The sequence below is a fragment of the Papaver somniferum genome, unplaced genomic scaffold, assembly GCF_003573695.1.
Source record: "Papaver somniferum cultivar HN1 unplaced genomic scaffold, ASM357369v1 unplaced-scaffold_81, whole genome shotgun sequence".
In the NCBI taxonomy this organism is placed as follows: domain Eukaryota; kingdom Viridiplantae; phylum Streptophyta; class Magnoliopsida; order Ranunculales; family Papaveraceae; genus Papaver; species Papaver somniferum.
Genome location: NW_020651082.1, coordinates 2,411,589 through 2,418,984, shown reverse-complemented (window position 1 = coordinate 2,418,984; position 7,396 = coordinate 2,411,589). Strand labels below are relative to the sequence as shown.

Genomic DNA, 7,396 nt, shown 5'->3' with positions numbered 1-7,396 from the left:
CCGACACGCTTTGAATTTTGTATAATGCCGACTAAAATCGAATACAATGATTCTTAAAAACTTAAAAAACTTTAGAAACTTAATTAGAGCATACAAACCTTAAAAACTTAATTAGAGCATACAAACCTTAATTAAAGCATACAAACGTTAAAAACTTAACCCTAACACATTTGGGACATAAATAATGTCTTTTTCCGGTACAGAATTTCTTAGGAGAGGTAATTAGCTTCATCTTACCGTCGCAACATGGATCTGTGCATGGTAGAAGGTTGATTTTAGCAACTTCATCTTCATACGGAGCTAGGCGCTCATCTATCCAAAAGAAAAACCCACAGCAAGTGCATTTTGAAGCATACGGCTGATATACATCTCCTACTACAGCTTTCATGAGAAATAAGAATCCCTTACAACCTTCAATAGTGCATTTGCTTCCTTCAAAGGGACAATCGTTTGTAAAATGACCACTTAGTGTACAAAGACTACAAATATTTGGTTGTGTTGCACTTGAGACTTCCATTCTTTATGCAAGGTTGAAGATGAAGTTGATAATGCTTTTATAATAACAACACACCTAATGTCTTGATTTTGAAATTTATAGCCGTTGAGCATTCAATGGCTTGTACTCTGTACCTAAAAACCATGCCGACTACATATCCATGACAGCACTATAACATATATCATGGGATGGTCGGCAAGGTCGAGCTTACAAACCATGCCGACTTAGTAAAACTTTAATATTGTCTAAAACTGCATAAAAAAAAATAAGTTCTAAAGCAACTGAAACTGAAAATTAACATAAATCAGGTCTAAAACCACAATTCAAAAGTTCAAAACATAATGGACGAGTTCAAACCACAATCTAAGTTTCTAAACCAAATGAAACATAATAAAATTTAAGAATTTTATGGATCCTTCTTGTTGTTGTTATCTTCCTCCACATCACTAGCTTTTTCACCATCACTAGATTTTTCACCAGCATCAGCTTTTGCTTTTCCCTTATCTGGACCTATGTAGTCACCGTCCTCATTGTAATAGGGGTTCACTCCAGAAAAGTCACATGCCCTGAAAAAAGTCCTTGGATCAACCTCCTCTTTTTCCTCCTCTGATGATGTGCATTCTTCATAGTTGAGGGGATTGCTAGGACTATCCATAAACCTTAGAAATTCTTCAGGATCTTCCTTACCCATCAGAAGTAACTTTCTTACAGGGCAATTCTTTTCAGTTTCATCTTTAGGATCTTCTAAACCAGGATAAATCCTATCAATAAATTCCAATAGCTCTGCTGCATTGCTCACAATACAGGGGATATCTTCTATTTTTCCCGGTGGGAACCTAAACAATACACAACTAAGAGATATGAAAATTCTACACATTGAAACATGGTTATGGTAATACAGTCGGCATGGTCTATAATCTAAATATTGCCGACTAAGTTTTAGTCGGCGAGGTTATAATCATATACCAAGCCGACTAAAACACAGTCGGTATGGTTGTATTAAAGAAAGATGCTGGCAATTAACTTAGGAAAATCAGGTTTATGTGACATCAAGCCGGAAGGGTACAATTTTAAATATATGCCGACCAAAAGAAAGTCGGCAGGGTTGGTTATTGAATACCATACCGACCCTGGTTTATGTTTGAGAGTCGCCATGGATGTTATGAAAAGTCGGCATGATCTTTATGTTACGACCCTGCCGACTAACACTAAAATCCTAAGGCCGGCATTTTATTTTTAAAAAACCATGCCGATCAAAAACCCAGAAAATCATCATTTTCGATTTCTAATCTAATATAACAATCAAAAACACAAAACAATAATGGGTTTGAGTTTAGAAATCACTTACAGTCTTCTTTTCACCGGTGGAGGGTTCTTTTCAACATTCTGCATTCTCGGGTTTACTGATTTCACTTGTTCCAACTTTTTCCTTACCTTTTCCCTCTGATTTGGATCTTTTATTATTACCTGTTGAACCTTCGTTGCTGCTTGATCGTTTGGAATTAACCATTTTATGGAAAATCAAAGTTCACAATTTGCTGCAGGGATTTGCAGAGAGGTTAATGGAAGATAAAGGAGGAGAGAAGATTAAGAGTTGGTTTAGGTTTTAATTTTAGGGTTAACCGATTAAAATAGGATTTAGTATTTCAGTTTAATTAGTTCAAGGGTATTAAAGTAAACTCACCCATATTTTGCCTTCCCTTGGTAAGGGAACTAGATCCATTTAAATCTGGGTATACCCCAATCTCGGTAGGAGCCAAGATCTCTATCTTCTCGCATGAAGGTAACACCAATACAACTCACAGGGTAATTACGGTAATTCGGTTGATTTTTTGTTCATGCACCGCACGTGGTGGAGTTCGGAGTAAACATAAGTTTCCCTTTTTATGTTCGAACTCACTTTTGCATTGAAAAAATAAGGTTTAGTCCAAAAACGCATTAAAAAATATGGATTAGTACATCTCGAGTTAACTTGGTACAATTTAGTCCAAAAGTTATTTAAAATATGTAAAATACACATATAACCTTCCTTATTTACAATTTAGTCCAAATATTTGCAGTTTAGTCCAATATGACTTAAGATGATGTCAGCAATGTTAAATAATATATAAAAAAAAATTAAAAACAATTTATCTTTCAAACCATTTGTCCAAAATTCGATAACCTTATATATTCGGAAAGCTCTTTCCGAGAGCTACAGAAAGAGTACCCATATGACTATATAATTCTCATTTTAAAAAAATCTTAGTTTACATTGGTGTACAAACATGTACACATCTACAAAAATCATGTACACATCTACAAAAATCCAGAAAATCCATAGACATAACAATGGGATAAAATGTAGGCGCATGTATAACTGTTGGTGCAGGCATAGATGCACCAGATGGATTTGCACGATAGAATTTACATGCTAAACCAGGTACTGTTGGTGCAGGAATAGATGCACCATATGGATTTGCACGATAGAATTTACATGCCAAACCAAACTTGCATAATTTCATTTTCATATAATACGAACACTTTTTCTCACCCTATTGTAAAACAAGAGATTAGCATCTCAATATGAGCTTATTATAGCAATTTGTGCTCAAAACGGCAGGTATATAAAAAAGTTTTGCACCTAAAAATGACATGTTGCATTTGACATCTATGCTTATTATAACTACACAAAGTTTTCGCGTATAACGTCTACGCTAACCGCAGAATTATTGATCACTACAGAAATAAGCATTGCCCAGCCACATGCAAGTTCTATTTAAGCCCCTTATTCTAGAGTTCATCTTTTCTAAGTAGTACACCACGAAGAGGTAATCAATAATCGCAGTCATCTTGCCGGCAAGAAATTCAAGCATAATATCTACAAATAATTAGCTGTAATGAGAAGACTATATTAATAAATAGCATGTGCACCAATTTGTACATCCTAGTTATTTTCTGAAGCCACATTTGCTTACCTAATACGAATACCCAAGCAAGCGCACATAATTGACTACCATTTTTTTTTAATGTTATAAAAGAAGACTAATAATCAATTTTACATATAATAAATTATTTCAAAAATATTAAATGAGAAGAGGTGTTCATGCATATACCTGATAAGGAATTTAACCTGGAAACCATTCATTGCGAGAGAAACGTAGGCACAAAAGCGCTTCTTATATATATGCAACAACAAAAAACGAGGGCTTGGAACTTTCCAATATGTCTGAGAAGGAACCAAGGAGACTGCATAGTGGGATAAAATGTAGGTGCATGTGCAACAGTTGGCGCAGGCATAGATGCACAAGCTGAATTTTCAAGATAAAATTTACATGTTAAACCAAACTTGCATAGCTCCGTCTTCATATGATATGAACACTTTGTCTCACCCTGTTGTTGTAAAACAAGAAATTAGTATCTCACTATGAGCTTATAATATCCTACAGGTAGTTATTTGTAGTAAGACTCATTCTCAGGGTATGTACTAACTAAAATGATCACAGTCAACTTAGGAAGTATTTACATCATCATTGTAGAACCACAAAAAATGTTTCACAATACAATATTTATCCGAAACATTACCAAATTGTGTAACGTAAACTGATACTTTATGCCAAATTAAACTTGAATAAGAAAAACTAATCAGTGAGCACGAAAAACATAACGCAATTTCAAAATGACAATTAAGAAATACGTCAACTCAGATATAAAGGACTTCCGTATCATCAAACTTTAATCTTTATCAAAAAAAAAAAAGCAACCAGTACAACTTTGTGCACATTCACGATCAATAAGTGTACAATTATGTACACAGTAAGAATCAACTTGTGTACAACTATGTACACATGTGACAATTTTCCTTCTGATTGAATTGGATTCTCAAAAGACCAGTAGGATTGGAAACTGTAATTTATAAAGAACATGTTCCATGTCGGTAAATATAGCCATTCATTGGTGACCAAAAGCAAAGGAATTTGATGTTAGGATGCCTACCGCCAAGCCAAACTAGTTCCAAAGTGAAACACACAACTTTTTGGTAGTAGTAAAATGACAGACATATTTTATCACTCATTAGTGGTGCCTACCGCCAAGCCAAACTAGCTTCGAATTGCACAGATATGCCAAGCCTTAAAAGAAGAAATAAAGTGCACAGCAATGTACACTTGAATTACAGGTGCACTAATATGAACACATGTAATTTTTGTGACATGTGCACAAAAATGTACACTTATATTACAGGTGTACTAATATGTACACATGTAATTTTTATCATATGATACTATGTAAAATGTCATACATCTGCACTTAATTAAATATTGTTTAATAAGGATGTTTTTACCTGATTTACCTAGAAGTCGCAACCCTAAGCATTTCACAAGGATGTGATTGTACTCTGGCCTTGATGTCTGCATTCCGATCAATACAACAACACACATAAGAAACTGAATGATTCATATGCCTATGTTGTACAATTGTATATTCAAGAATGTAATGGCAGCCAACTTCTGTATTACATTCTTGAGCTATATAACTAACAAATGACGTTTCAAAAGAATGCATCATGAGATGTATAACTGTGTGCGCACAGAAAATTAACATGTGTACAATTATGTACACATTAAGAAACCGGGTGTACAACTATGTACACATTAAGAAAACGGGTGTACAACTATGTACACACGAAAAATCAACATGTGTACAATTATGTACACATTAAAAATCAACATATTGAAAGTATCACATAGTATTCAAGGATCACCACAAAAAAAAATACAAATTAAGTTTCCTAAAAATATGATTTAGTTCAAAAATGCTTGCTAGAAATATGATATTGGTGTTTATTCGACATCTATTGAAATGTGCATCAGTCATGCTTTGAGATGCATTAGTTGTAAAAACATAACTATACTAAAACCGATTCGTCTATTCCTAGTGTTGCAGCATGTGATATGTCAAATTATACCAAAATTTTTCACTATGCCATCCAGGTCAATAAATTCTACTAGAAATTATCAAACTTGTAGTTGAGGACTGAAAGAGGGAACGAATTCTTCCCACATTTTCTACAATAACAATAGTTAAGCTAAAGATTGCATTGATAGTTTCTAGCACAATGGAAAAAATACAAATACACTTACATTTGTGACTAGTTCCCAATGTTTTCCCAGGATTACATTTGCGACTAGTTCCTAATTGATAGTTTTTGTAGAGCTGCACATGGTTACCTGATGTGAAGTTCAGTTCATAGACTAATCACCTATACTACTATGTATCTGCACCAAAATATCATTTCCATTATGTTTTTCATCTTTGTCTCTCTATATATATCCTGAAGTAGCAAGCAAAATGGTATGTAGTAGCTGACAAGAAATTTTCACTAAGTTAAAAGTACATGAAAATGTCCATCCTGCATACAAAATGAAAAAAAAAAACCCGCAGATGACGAAGAAAATTTAAGGCACGCCTATTTCAGACATTTTTTAACAAAATAAACGATAGCAAAAATATCCCATATAACAAGCATGCCCCTACAGTTTCAGTTAGAAAGTATCAGGGGTAAGAAGAAAGAGTGCTAGTATGAACTATTCACTCCATTTCACCAGTGCAGAACTAGTAGAGTTATCCATTTGGGTCAAACCATTATCAATACAACTGATGGAGTTGCTTCTATACTTCTGAAACGTTCTGACTAATGAATATAAATTTGCACGGAGTTATAAATGCAAGTGGTTCACTAAGGAAGTTTCCCTATCGTATTCTCCCTATTTGATTCATATTTTATCTGAGGTTATGATAGGTAAATCGAGAGTTAAATAGGATATGCGGCAGCTCTTACAACACATACGATGTATTCTAGGATATAATCATATAATCCAAACAGAAAAAAAAAAAAAAAAAAAAAAATTCCAATATTCCCTCGAGTAGACTATATATTAAAATACTGAGTAGTTTACTCTTAGTAACTTGGAGATTTACAAATGCGATGAGCAATATGTTTGATGTAAGTCAATATGGCACATTGGCCGTAGGAAAAATATGCAACAATTAATCTCTTCACCAAGAGTTCATATAGTGATGACAGCAGGAGCTCAGCTACTTTGATTGGCAACATTTTGTTCGCACCCGAGAACTATAAATAAGAGATAACTCTCAAGCAAAGGATCTTTAATATGACTTGATATTATCCATTTCATGTTTCTTTTTTCAAACTTTGGATAAGTCCTCAATTCGGAAGTCTACACTAGGAAATAAGAATTAGTCATGACGTACCTGTTTCTATTTCTCTAGGTAAGCTGGCAAAATCACTATCGAGCTCTGCATTCCATTCATTTTTTTGTCTCCATTCTTTATCCTGAAATGAAAGTAGTGAATACACTTACTACCGTTAAAGTAAATGAATCACGATATTGAAGCAGAATAGACTCAAAGCCAAGTTAAGTTTAGAGAGATTATCTCTAAGAAAGTTTTTGAAATTTTCGACGAAATTTTTATCTCAAAACAATTAACAAGATCAGATGATTATAGATCTAAAAGAATAGAATAAGAAATTGGAATTGAAATTAAAGTAATTAGGTTTATGAAACAGTAATATATTTTCCTAAAATCGATTTCGAAATCAATAAATTAACAGTTGCGATCAAATTAAATGATAAAAACAGATTGAACTTAACGGCTTTCAATGATGAAATCTTCGAAATTAAATGGAATCTCAATAACTATTCCCCTCCATTTCGAATTAATCTTCAAAAAAATGTATTGATGATAACGATTTAGGCTTTTCAAGATGGATCGACCAGCATAAGTGTTTGTTTGATTATCAAATTCATATTTGGGGATTGAATTTTCAGTGAGACACGATTAGGTTTTAGGATTTACTTTCTGTAGAACTATTTCTGGACGTAAGAAAAAAAATATGAA

The 7,396-nt window shown here is 33.6% G+C and overlaps 1 long non-coding RNA gene across 4 annotated transcripts; it reads right to left on the bottom strand.

Moving 5' to 3' along the window:
• Positions 1 to 1,873: 1,873 nt before the first annotated feature.
• Positions 1,874 to 7,396, bottom strand: LOC113345360. Of its 4 annotated transcripts, XR_003358103.1 has the most exons (6): positions 7,150 to 7,396; positions 6,749 to 6,830; positions 4,818 to 4,884; positions 3,592 to 3,868; positions 2,181 to 2,395; positions 1,874 to 2,034 (listed from the first exon to the last, which is right to left on the bottom strand). It is a non-coding gene; the product is annotated as an uncharacterized LOC113345360 (long non-coding RNA). The 4 variants fall into 4 exon arrangements; XR_003358102.1 differs by lacking the exons at positions 1,874 to 2,034; positions 2,181 to 2,395 and adding an exon at positions 2,714 to 3,030; XR_003358100.1 differs by lacking the exons at positions 1,874 to 2,034; positions 2,181 to 2,395 and adding an exon at positions 3,037 to 3,356.